Below are 12,965 nucleotides of genomic sequence, written 5' to 3' on the forward strand. Positions count from 1 at the left end.
ATTGTCTTTGGTATAAAAATGTGATAAAAAATCTAATAACAAAATATCTTCTAACTTATAGCCCTTGGTGAAAAGTATTGGCTACAGTACCTCTGTCAACGTTACAGTAAAGTGAGGATTTTCTCATTATGTGGAAAAAAAGTTTTGAATTTTTAAAGAGATGTAACTAGTTGTCAGTGCTCAAGAAAAGAACGTTCACATACATTTACTTTAATGAGAATACTGTTTATTGTACATTTTTTACATACTTTGAACCAATGCCTTTAAATTTTTTTTATTGTGAAAATACCGTACAGAGGGGTTACAATTACATGGGCAAGATAATGAGTACATTTCTTATCAAGCATTGTAGCCTCCTCCTTTGTTTCCCCTTCCCATCCCTTCCCATCCTCCCCCCACCCCCCTTTAAAATTTTTTGTAACAAAACATGTCAGAATTTTATAGGCTTTAAAACTAGATGGTGGTTCTTATTTGAACTGTCTTCTGAAGCAGATTTCAATAAAATTGGAGCAACAGTAACAAATTTTATTAGTTAATAATTTCCCACATAGGGATTTAGGTCCAAACTTTAGCAAATTTTCCTTAGGGTTGCTGCTTTTCTTTTTACTTCAAATTAATTCTCTTTATTTGCTCATTCAACATGTTATATCCAGTATTTGTGACTAAAAAAGGCAAAAAAGAATTATTGTATTTGATAAGTCTATAAAATATTGTAATATTCAGTGTGAGAAACTGTGAAGAAATTGTTCTTTGCAAGCTGAGTGCCAGTGTCTCATGCCTGTAATCCTAGATACTCAGAGACTAAGATCTGGAGGATCATGACTCAAAGCCACTCCATGCAGAAAAGTCCATAAGACACTATTTCCAAAATAAATAGAATAAATAATACTAGAATAAAGCCAGGCTGGAGGCATGGCTCAAGTGATAGATCAGAAGTTAGGCCAGAGTGTGTGTGAGGTTCTGAGTTCAAACCCCAGCATGAGGGAAAAAGTTTATTTTCTTTCTTGCATACATAAATATAAATTTGTGACCCAATATGTAAGCTATGTATTTGTAATACTTAACATTTGCCATTTTTATTAGTATAACTTAATTCTAGAAAAACAAGTTTCCTTGGGATAGTTCCATACATACTCACAACCTTTGTTCAAATGTACCCCATCTATATTACTCTTTTTAAATAATTTTCTTTCTTCCCCCTACTTCTAAAGAACTTTTGGATGGTTTTCCTTATGCTATTTTTATGTGAATATTTAATATGCTTCCATAATATTAATCCCTTTTCTCCCTCTTCTCTCCATTGGATCCTCTCAAATAGTCCCTCTTTCAAAATTATAGTGTATTATGAGAGTATTTAGGTTTAGCTTCTGCATACAAGTAAAAGCATATTGCATTTGTATATATACATACATACACATATATCTATTATACAAATATATGTATACCTGTATATATATGTATAGGTATATATGTATACCTATACAATAGGTATATATATGTATAGGTATACATACCATACATATGTATATATGTATATGTATATATAAATACAAACATACATACAGCTGTATGTGTATGGCTGTAGAAGAAAGGATTTAAAAAACTGCTAATAATGTATTCTGTAGGTGATGGTTATATGCATGTTCACTATAGATCTCAGTCTACCCTTCTGGGTATTTGATATATTTACAATAAACCTATTTTCAGTATAATTGGATAATTCTCCACATCTCTATATGCACAGCAATCTTCTCCATGGAAGCATCTGCTCACATTGTGGAGGTGTTTTATCATTTCCATCTTGAAGAATGTATTCATGAGTTCCTGAATCACCACGGTGACAAACCTCATGACAAGGAAATTTTGTTCTCATACAGGATTGTTGTCTGAGAAGCAATTCCATTAGCTTCTGAGTCAGAAAATATGTAAGGTTTGAGGTGATGGCACATACACCTAGAGCAACCCAGAAGGGGGCATATCAATTTCTACTTGTACAAACATGGATTGACAGCCAATTTGTAAACCAATGCAAAGAACTCTAATAATCTATTCATTTGTTTGAAACTTTTGGTTGGAACTTGGTTGTTTGTTGGAACTCTTATTTATTTATTTTGTTGATCAGCACTAGGGGTTGAACTTAAGATAGGGCTTGGAGCTTTCCCAGTTTTATTTACTAGGCTGGAACTCAACCGCTTAAGCCATGCCTCCAGTCTAGTGCTTTGCTGATTATTTGTAGATGATGTCTCATAGGTAGAGGGTTTTTTTTTTAATTTTTATTTTTTTATTGTGAAAATACTGTACAGAGGGGTTACAATTACATGGGCAAGATAATGAGTACATTTCTTATCAAGCATTGTAGCCTCCTCCTTTGTTTCCCCTTCCCATCCCTTCCCATCCTCCCCCTGCCCCCCACCCAATCCTCCCCGCCCCCCCCCACACCAAAGTTGTAAAGTTTGTTTTCGACATAACGACTTGTACTTCTCATTGTTGCAATGGGTCCACCTGTATCTCTATTTAAACGACTTGTTTTTCCCCTTCCCCTCCACAAATTATACCGACATCAAATACAGTGAAAGCAGGAGTTATACTGTAGGGGAGGGACATACAAAGCAACAAAGAAAGAATCTTATAAATGTGCTAGAAACAATCGCACGAAAGAAAAAAAAACATTTGAATACATATCTTAGGGTTCATTTCCCTAACATCACCTTATCTGACCTTTTCTGCTTGACTCAGACATATACTAGATATTGTAAATAAGGGAAACCATGGGACCTATGTTTCTTTGGGCCTGGCTTACTTCACTTAATATAATTTTTTCCAAGCCTTTCCATTTCCTCACAAATGGGGCAATGTCATTCTTTCTGATGGAGGCATAGAATTCCATTGTGTATATATACCACATTTTCTTGATCCATTCATCTACTGAGGGGCATCTGGGTTGGTTCCATATCTCAGCTATAGTAAATAGTGCTGCAATAAACATAGTTGTGCTGGTAGCTTTAGTGTGGTCTTGTTTGTAAACATTTGGGTAAATGCCCAAAAGTGGGATTGCTGGGTCATAGGGGAGCTCTATGTGGAGTCTTTTGAGGAACCTCCATACTACTTTCCAAAGTGGTTGAACAAGTTTACACTCCCACCAACAATGCAGTAAGGTTCCCTTCTGTCCACATCCGGTAGAGGGTTTTTTTTTAAGTATTGTTATTAATTTTTCTAATTTGGGGAGGGGAAGGGAAATAACAAAATGTTAAAATAAGGATACAGGATGACCCATTGTAACAATGAGATGTACAAGACACTATGTTGAAAATGAGGGAGGAGTTGGGGAGGTGGGGAGGAAAGGGATAGTAGGGGAAAAACAAAGGAGGGGGTAACAATGCTCAATAGGAAATGTACTCATTACCTTGCTCATGTAACTGTAACCCTCTGTATAGTATCTTTACAATAAAAAATTTAAAAAAGTGATTATAGAGGGATTACAGTTATATAAGTCAGGTAAAGAGTACATTTCTTCTGGACAATGTCACCCCTTCCCTCACTCTCTCCTAGTTTTTCCCTCTTATCCCCACCCACAAGTTGTATAGTACATTTTTGATATTGTATCTAGTGAGTATCATTGTAGAGGTTTTATTTTTTTGTTTGTTGTTTTTTATGCTGGTTCTGGGGTTTGAAGGCCTGAGCACTGTCTCCACACTTTTTTGCTCAAGGCTACATTGGATCTACTTCTCCACTTCTGGCTTTTGGGGGTTAATTGGAAATGAGTCTCATGGACAGTCCTGCCAAGGTAGATTTTGAACTTCAGTGCTCAACTCAGCCTCTTGGGTAGTGAGATTACAGACATGAGTCACCAGCACTGGGCCCTTGTAGATTTTTCTGTTCAGGTCACCTTCAAATAAAAATCCTCCAGATCTTAGCCTTCCAAATACTTAGGATTACAGGTGTGAGCTATTGACACCCAGTAAATATTTAAATATATTAAAGAGAATTTCTTTTTTTGGGGGGTCCGGTTGTGGGGCCTGAACTCTGGGCCTGGGCGCTGTCCCTCAGCTCTTCAGCTCAAGGCTAGCACTCTACCACTTGAGCCACAGCACCACTTCCGGCTTTTTTCTTTTTGCTTATGTGGTGCTGAGGAATCGAACCCAGGACCTCATGCATGCAAGGCAAGCGCTCTACCACTGAGCCACCTTCCCAGCCCTAAAGAGAATTTCTTATAAATAAAATATTTGTCTAAGAAACATGTCTAAGAAACATTTATCACCCATTAGCCCTTGACCAGACTCTTCACTGCCCAACATATAACTCAGAAGTCTGGAAAGAATTAGTGAAAACCAAGCACATTGTATTGTCCCAGCTTACTAACTGTAGAGAGGAAGTTATTTGTTAAACCATTAGGGATGTGGTGGTCCTTATGTTTGCTATAGATAGGTAAGATGAATGTTTAGAAATGGAAGGAAACAAAGCAATGGCTTTGTGCAGCTATAGGCCTTCCAGTGTCATTCAGACTTGAGACCCATAAATAAAAACCTGAAGAAGAGTGGGCATGGATAGTCCACTACTGTAATCCTAATTCCTCAGGAGGCTAAGGATCACAGTTCAAAGCCAGCTCCAGGCAGAAAAGTCTGTGAGATTCCTATCTCCTATTAACCACCCAAAAACTAGATGTGGTGCTGTGGCTCAAAATGGTAGAGTGATGGCCTTGAGCAGAAAGAGTTCAAGGACAGCGGGCGCTGAGTTCAAGCCCCAAGACTGACAAAAATAAATAAATAAAAATAAAAAAAACTGAATGAGGGGAGGAAGGGATTCAGATAGAATAATCTGGTCTCTCCTAATGTGCTTCTATTTTACTCTCATAGCTCAGCATGTCAGTATTATACCTTATTAGGCCACTGGAGGGCAAGGCTATGTGTGTTTGTTCACCAGTGCACCCCCACTCTCTCAGGCAATGCCTCCCATGTGCACCACCAATTATGTGTTGAGTGCATAAACTAATGAACAAATGTCACATTTGGCTGTTATAGACCTCACTTTTTCTGTTTAAGATCAGAAAACAGCTTATTAAGATAGAAAGGACCACTGGATTGGGACTTCCAGAGTGTTCCATGCTTAGGGTGGGTCTGTGCAGAGTCTGGGACTCTGGAACAAACAGAAGTTTACTAAGTTATGAAAGAGAGAGGGGATTCTCTGGAATTTTGCCATTCTGGAAGTTCCAAAGCCCTCAGTGAGGCAGTAAGAACAGACAAGAGCACCAGGACCCTTGACTTTCATTGTCTGTTCTCATAGCAGCTGTAAGCCTTGGCTTGGGGGAGGAGGAAAGGATTCCTTGTTGTTTTGTAATTCAAAGCATCTTTCTGGTCAGGCAGGAAGATAAATAGGACCAGAGGCCTGAAGGGCTTTATTCATTCCTAATCCCTATTTGAGGATCCAAAGATCATTGTAGCTGGGTGCCCAGTGGCTCATGCTTGTAAGCCTAGCTACTCAGGAGGCTGAGATCTGAGGATCACAGTTCGAAGATAGCCAGGGCAGTAAACTCTGTGAGAATCTTGTCTCTACTAAACTACCAAAAAAAAAAGGCAGAAGTGGATCTCTGGCTCAAGTGGTGCTGCTCTATCCTTGAGCAAAGAAGCTCAGGGACATCACTCAGGTCTGAGTTCAAGCCTCAGGAACAACACACACACACACACAAACCACCACCACACCAACGACAACAACAACAACAACCACAAATTAGTCAGTTAAAGTCAATGGGTTCTTAGTGAAAATTTCTAATTCTTTGGAACTATGTTTTCTTCTCAAAAACAGTATTAATTTTATATTAGCACAACTGGCTATTTTTGGTTTGTCTGTTTTAATACATTAGAGACATCATTAAGAGAATAAAGCCAGTTTTATGGAACACCATTTAAAATGAATTAAAGAAATGATCATCTAAGCCAGTCATGGTGGCCATGCTTATAGTCCCAAGACTTGGGAGGCTGAGGCAAGAAGATTGAGAGTTTAAGGCCAGCCTAGAATACATTGTAAGACCTTATAGGTGACAGTCTTGATGGTTTCTACTCTGAAAATACCACTTCTGGGTTACTCACCATCCACTGGCTAAATGAGGACTACTATTCTAACTAATATGTTCTAGCAGAGCTGAGATTGCAATGTCTGCTGTTTTCTCATTAACCAGAGTTAGACCAATGTGAAACCTTTAGACATCTAAGAGTCCAGTCTGGTCTCACCATTTGACAAGTTAGAGAAACAAGACTTGAGGAGGGAAAGGGAAATGTCTGAGGACAAAGGTATGAAACTGGCATTATTCAGGCTCAAACCCCATTCTCTTCCCCATTGCTCTTTCTGTGCCATTGCTCATTTCTAACAGTCTGGCTCTGTTGGTGTCATTAGTACAGAGACAAAGGAAGAGGGACTGGGACCCATGTCTAGAAAACCAAGAGAAAAGGGAAGCTCACAATATATAAAATCATTTGTCTAGACAAGCTACAAAGTCTGCTGTGCAAATATTTTGTGGGCTGGAGGTATGACATACTGTAGAGCACTGGTTGAGCAAGAACAAAACCATGACAGAAACCTCATAACCTTCAAGAGCATTATATATACACATGTATAATATACCATATATATGCATATATAATCTACACATATATTATACAGGATAGACATGCAGAATATGATCTATATATCAAAGTTATGTGTATAATATATATCAAAGTTATGTGTGATAACATATGACATTATCATATAATTATATTACAGAAATCTATATGATTATATTACAGATAATCTATAACATGATTGTAATATATTAATTATAGATGAATATCATATATTAATATCTAGTATATTATAGATTATATAGAATTTATATGTCATATACATAATATATTTTATATATTGAGTTTGCTGCAGCCTTCGCCCCTTCCTAGTAGCCCACAGCAAAAAGTGTCAGACTATGGTGTCATGGATCAGCTGAATATGGACTTGTGCTGCTATGTCACACACAAAGGCCTCGTGTGTGCAGAAAACCTGGTACCTAATACTAGCCTTAATCCCTGTCTTTCACACGCAATGAATTTACCAAAATGTGCTCCCATAAGTTTGTTTCTTGGGAGAATTCATAGCTTCCCAGACCCATGCAACCCTACAATAGTCTGTGTGAAGGGAGGAGCAGGAGAAACAGGTCTATACACAAATTGAAGTTTGTAAGTCACAGGTAGGTTCAGACAGTGGGTGAGACCTGCTAGAATCAACTACAAGTGCTCATATAAGTAAGCATTTGTGGTGGAGTTTGTCATAGGTGGCCCTTGAACTTCTGGAGCAGCCCTGGGGCAGAAGGTTCAAACCAGTCTCACAATTCACCACCACAGCAGCCTATTATAAAACCTAAAGGAAGGAAGCCCTGCCTGCTTGTAGGTTTCAGGACAGCACAACTATCAGAACTGTGGCTGTGATAGCCAGGCACCTGTGGCTTACAGATGAAATCCTAGCTACTCAGGACACTGAGATTTCAGGAAAAGTTTGTGAAACTCTTATCTTCAATTAACCACCAAAAAAAAAAAAAAGGTTGGAAGTGGAACTGTGACTAAAGTGGTAGAGCACTACCCTTGAGCAAAAACGCTTTGGCACAGTACCCAGGTCCTGAGTTCAAGCCCAACAACACAAAAAAGAGAGAGAGAGAGAGAAAGAAAGAAAAGAAATATGTGGCCATGTCTGCACTTGTTTCCTCCTCCTCTGGTTATTGGGTTCTAGAGACAGCAAGACTGCTAGTGTGGCTAAAGTCACTTTGGGATGGGGGAGTTTGGGGTTCCTGGTGTCCCTTTCCCAGCTTGGAGCTAAGAACCCATATTCTGCTCCAAACACAGGCGCTGGCCACACAGGGACCAACTGGTGTTCTACGTGCTTGTGCTCCCTGAGAGATGCAGGAATGAAAAGCGAGGCCTGGGCAGGGTGAGAGAGCTGAGGGTCTTTGGAAGCCTTCTCCAAGCTCAGGGCTCCATCACAGGTCCTCCCCCCAAAGCCAGCTCCTCTGCACCACACACTGCAGTAAGCCTGGGGGTCCAAGGACAGCCATACTCCCCTAGGGTCTGGCTTCCAGTTGCTATGGCAATGCTGCCACAGGCCAGGAGCTCTGCACTCAGGGTCAAGAAGTAGGAGCCCTGAATATGGATGGGATTCTTGAGAGAGAGGTGTGAGCTCCTGCAGATGAGAAGAACCTGATGCACTTGATTCCCTTGGGGAAGGACACCACCAGCGCCCCACCTGCCAGTGCTCAGTCCAAGCTCCACAGAAGCAGGCTGGTTACACCGGAAACAGCAGCCAGAAGCCCAACAGCAGAGGCTGTTCTTGAGTCATCACCCAGAAGAATCAAGGGCATCAGGAAGCCTTCACGGGCCCATGCCCTAAGGTGGCATCACTGTCCTCTCTGCAGCTGGGCTGTCTTGTGAGGAATTCGGGGCAGCCAGCACTAAGAGCGCCTACTATGGAACCCGCAGCGTATTAGCAGGAACTAGGGACACTCAATGGGAAGAGCAGGAGCAAGCTGTGCTGCTGGAGCCACGGACAAACTCACACGACCTTCGGCCACTCTTTCACCTATCGTCAAGCCAAAGGGGGCTGGAGGGGAGCAGAGCTGATGTCAAGACAGGGGTCTGGCTAAGGTCCTGAGGAGCTCAGCTGCCCCCTCTCTCCAGCTAAGTGCTTCTTTGTCTTCCTTCCAGGAGTCTTGTTCCGCCATCCAAACTCCAGAGCCATAATCAGCTTGGAGTGTCAGTGTCCAGACCCACCGTGGTCCAATCTGCCTGGTGATTGGTTGCTATGGCAATCCTGCAAGAGCTTTCATGACAAGACAGAATCAAAAGGCGGCAGGAAACATGGGGGTTAGCCATGTTGCAGACGGGACACTTGTAATTTGAATATTCTAATTGCACTAATTGACACATTCTTCTGATTAAAAGTCCATAAACACAGACCAAGGCAACGGGAGGCTTGACTGGGACAAAGGGGCCTCAAACAAAGAGGAAAAAAGCCTTTCTTTCAGAGGAAAAAGTTCCCGAGAGTAAGGCAGAAGATGAAGAAAGGGGCCAGCAGCCTGAGACTCTGGGTGCACACATCAGTAATTAGCTCCGCCTGATACCTGGAATGTTATTTTAAGTCTCACACCCAAATTCTTGTTGGAGGCCACATCGACATGGCGGTTTCCAGAAATACTTCCCTGAGGAGACTCAGGGGTCTGCTTCTGTCCTGGTAGGTGGTGGGGGGCACATGCTATGGTGTTGCCAGCCAGGCCCATGGCTCCCACGGAGTGCTGGCCGGGCCCAGAGTACAGCACTCATCCACTCTGCTGTCCACTGCAGCCAGGACCTGCCTTGTTTTCCCTCTCTCCCCCAATATTTTGAACTCTATAATCAGCTTAGGTGTCTAATGAACTCAGTCCTGGCTTAATTGGCCCTTGCTACTGGTTGCTATGGTGATGCAGCCAGGCACTGTGCTCAAGAAGTTAAAGGAAAGGAACCTGAGGTGGGAGGGAACAGCAGATAGACAGGGACAGCATGAAGAGGAGAATACTCTAATTACACTAATTAATAGCCTTTGGTGATTAAAAGCCCATCAAGGAGGGCCCCATGGCCAGGGCACAGGGCTCATCCAAAACAAGCAAACATCCAACACCAAGGAAAGGGTGTCTACTGGAGACATGACTAGACGTAATCCCCACGGTAGGAAGAGACTCTACTGGCTCAAGATCTCAGGGTACAGCTTGGAGAAAAACATGGGCATTTAGGGGGAATCAAAGGCCTTGTGTGAGGACTCTCAGACTTCTCAAATGTCACTGACTCACTGGGAAACTGAGGCCCAGGGGTGAGAAGGCATAATGGCATTACATGCTGGACAAGTAGCAGAGGCGGGTGGAATCCAGGTCTCCTGCTGACCATGCCAGAGCCCTCTCTGTGGTTGAAACTGCCTGCAGTTGATACCAGTGCCACTAAACAACTCATTTGACAAAGACACGAAGCCCAGGGAGACCAGCAGCCTGCCCACACCTCAAAGACCCTGGCACAGTTCTCCGTGCTCTTAACATAGAATGGGGAAATGGTGCATGGGTCACAAATTAGGACAGGGACATTGAGATAAGGTAAAGCACCTGACTTGACAGAGGTGACAGAGTGATTGTAAGGCAGGTGGCAAAACTGCTCAGTGGCTCTCATCATGGAAGGGAGTTAGTGACACTCATGGGCCAAGGAGGGTGTAAGAAGAGGCACAGAGGGAGCAATGCCTCCCATCTATTCCATGAGTTTGTTGGGGAATAACTTCTTCCTTGAGCAGGAGATGCGAATGTGATTCACAGGGTTTCCCACAGAATTGGGAACCTGGGCAATTGGGATGCTAATGTGCAGATGCTGGAGCCGCTCATCAGGGCCAAAGGCATACTCCAGAGCCAAGGCATGGCATGTACACCACCAGACAGTGGGTTACTTCTCATGAAACCCACCTTGGGGATCATGCTCATCCCTCTGTATCATGGGTCTGCACCCCATGCCCTTTCCTCAGGGGACTTGGTGCCCCTCCTCTGGCCTATGGGAAAAGGCTGCATGGCTCTGTCCAGTAAAATTCTATACAACACCAGGAAGATGGACACTGTAGTTCCAGGAGATGGAGACACATTTAAGACCCGAGGTGGTAAAAAAAAAAAAGAGAGAGACCATGTAGTGGACTGAGCTGATGTGTGGAAAGGACTGGAAGGAATTGTGAGGGTTCCACTGGCACACGTATGAAGACTGTTTGGCAGTAGGGGAATCTTGGGAGGGGAGTCAGGTGACCAGGGCAATGCTGGTCACAGACAAAGTGGGGGTGTGACCCCAGAGGCCTCTGCAAGGCCCAGCTGACTGTGGGTATCTGCAGCAGGGAAGTGTGGAGGATGGAGTGGCATATTCTAAGGGGAGACTGGAAGAAGCTCTGTCTGCTGAGAGAGAATGGAAAGAGCAAAGGAAACAAACGGGAGAGGGAAGGAGTAAGGGAGAGACTTGAAAGAGAGGAGAAAATGGATATATATATATATAGAGAGAGAGAGGAAGAACAATAGGAGAGGAAGAGGAGGAGGAGGAGGTAGACCAGGGAGGAGAATGGAGAGGGGGAGAGAAAGCAGGCAAAACTACATCTATTTCTTGCATATTTGTTTGGAAGACCCAGACCCATGGAACTGCCTACCACCACAGCAGCCAAAGCTACACAGATGCATACAAATTTGTTTGCTCAAGTACATATAAAAAATACAGGTTGCGGGCTGGGAAGGTGGCTCAGTGGTAGAGCGCTTGCCTTGCATGCTCGAGGCCCTGGGTTCGATTCCTCAGCACCACATAAGCAAAATGAAAAAAGCCGGAAGTGGCACTGTGGCTCAAGTGGTAGAGCGCTAGCCTTGAGCTGAAGAGCTGAGGGACAGTGCCCAGGCCCAGAGTTCAGGCCCCACGACCGGACCCAAAAAAAAAAAAAAATACAGGTTGCACCAGACATTGGTGGCTTATGCCTGTAACCCTAGCTACTCAGAAGGCTGAAATCTGATGGATTACAGTTAGAAGCCAGCCCACGCAGAGAAGTTCAGGAGACTACATCTCCAAGATAACTAGCAAAAATATCAGGCTGAAGGCATGGCTCAAGTAGTTGTAGACTGCCAATCAAGCAAACAAGCTGAGCTAGAGTGGTAGATCCTTATTTTAAACCAGGTATCAGCCAAAGAAAGACAGGGAGGGAGGGAAAAGGAGGGAGAGGCACTGCCCTACTGTTCCCTTAAAATCTTGCCTCAAATGTCTCCCACAAGTCTCTGAGTTCCAAGTCTGTTGTGCTGTGTGTGTGATCATCAACCCCGCTCCTGAGAGCCTGCAGTTGTGTGGAATGAAGGGCTTGGGGTGCACTGGTTCTTCTTGGACCATCAGTGGGGTTTAAGGGCAGTCCCTTTCTCAGGCTGGATGGTGCTTTCACTACATGTTGCTGGTACCTGGAAAGGCATACCAGGAAGAGGCTGTCCCCCAGGTCTCCCAGGGTTCTGCTCCATCTTTTTCAAGAGTGAGGTCCACTCAGGCCTCTGGTTGTACAGGAGCCCGGTTGCAGGGGATGCACAGAGGTCAGGTGAGGGGATTATCTTAAGAGAAAACAAGCCTCTCCCTCATCAGCTGGAGGAAGTTTTGCCCATCCATTTGACATCTACTCCCTCTTGAGGCACTGCAATTGAAAAATAGCTTCTGCTGCGGGTTCACACGGTAGCTATGGGCTTCATTACAGAGAAGCAAAACCTGTGACCCCAGAACTATCTCTCTAGGAGGCAGGGATGAGTCTTGTTAGAGAAACTCTTATGGCATCCTGAGACAGAGAAAACCCCAGGAAAGGCAATCTTTCCTGGTTCAAGGACAGACAGAATGCTACAATGCAAATAAAGCCAGAACCATATTCCATGTGCTTCCAGGAACAGTGCCAGCACGTGTGGTGATGGAGCTTTCTTATCTCTGGCAGTGATATTCTGGGTGCCTGTCAGTTGCCTCTGGCCTTGATAACCAACCTCCCTTCTGCTGCTGAGGACAGTTTTTCCTGGCAGACTCTTTGTCTTACAACAGTAGTGATGTTCTTTCCTCTTGACCAAGGTACCAAGCAAATCACCAAGGAAGCACAGCCTGTGCAAAGGTTGTATGTCACATGTTCCAGTCAAAGCAGGTAAAAAAAATAATAGCCTTTGAACACCTTAGAAAGGCCAGCACAGTCCTATGCAGATTTATGGAAATCATGAAAATAAATGCTGCCAGGTCACTAATTTGGTTGTTCTTTTTCTTTTTCTTTTTCTTTTTCTCTCTCTTTCTCTTTCTCTCTCTTTCTCTTTCTCTCTTTCTCTTTCTTTTCTTCCTTCCTCCTTCCTTCCTTCCTTCCCTTTCTTTCTTTCTTTCTTTCTTTCTTTCTTTCTTTCTTTCTTTCTTTCTTTCTTTCTT

The sequence above is a fragment of the Dipodomys merriami genome, unplaced genomic scaffold (assembly GCF_024711535.1).
Source record: "Dipodomys merriami isolate MVZ:Mamm:240054 unplaced genomic scaffold, mDipMer1.0.p SCAF_3, whole genome shotgun sequence".
In the NCBI taxonomy this organism is placed as follows: domain Eukaryota; kingdom Metazoa; phylum Chordata; class Mammalia; order Rodentia; family Heteromyidae; genus Dipodomys; species Dipodomys merriami.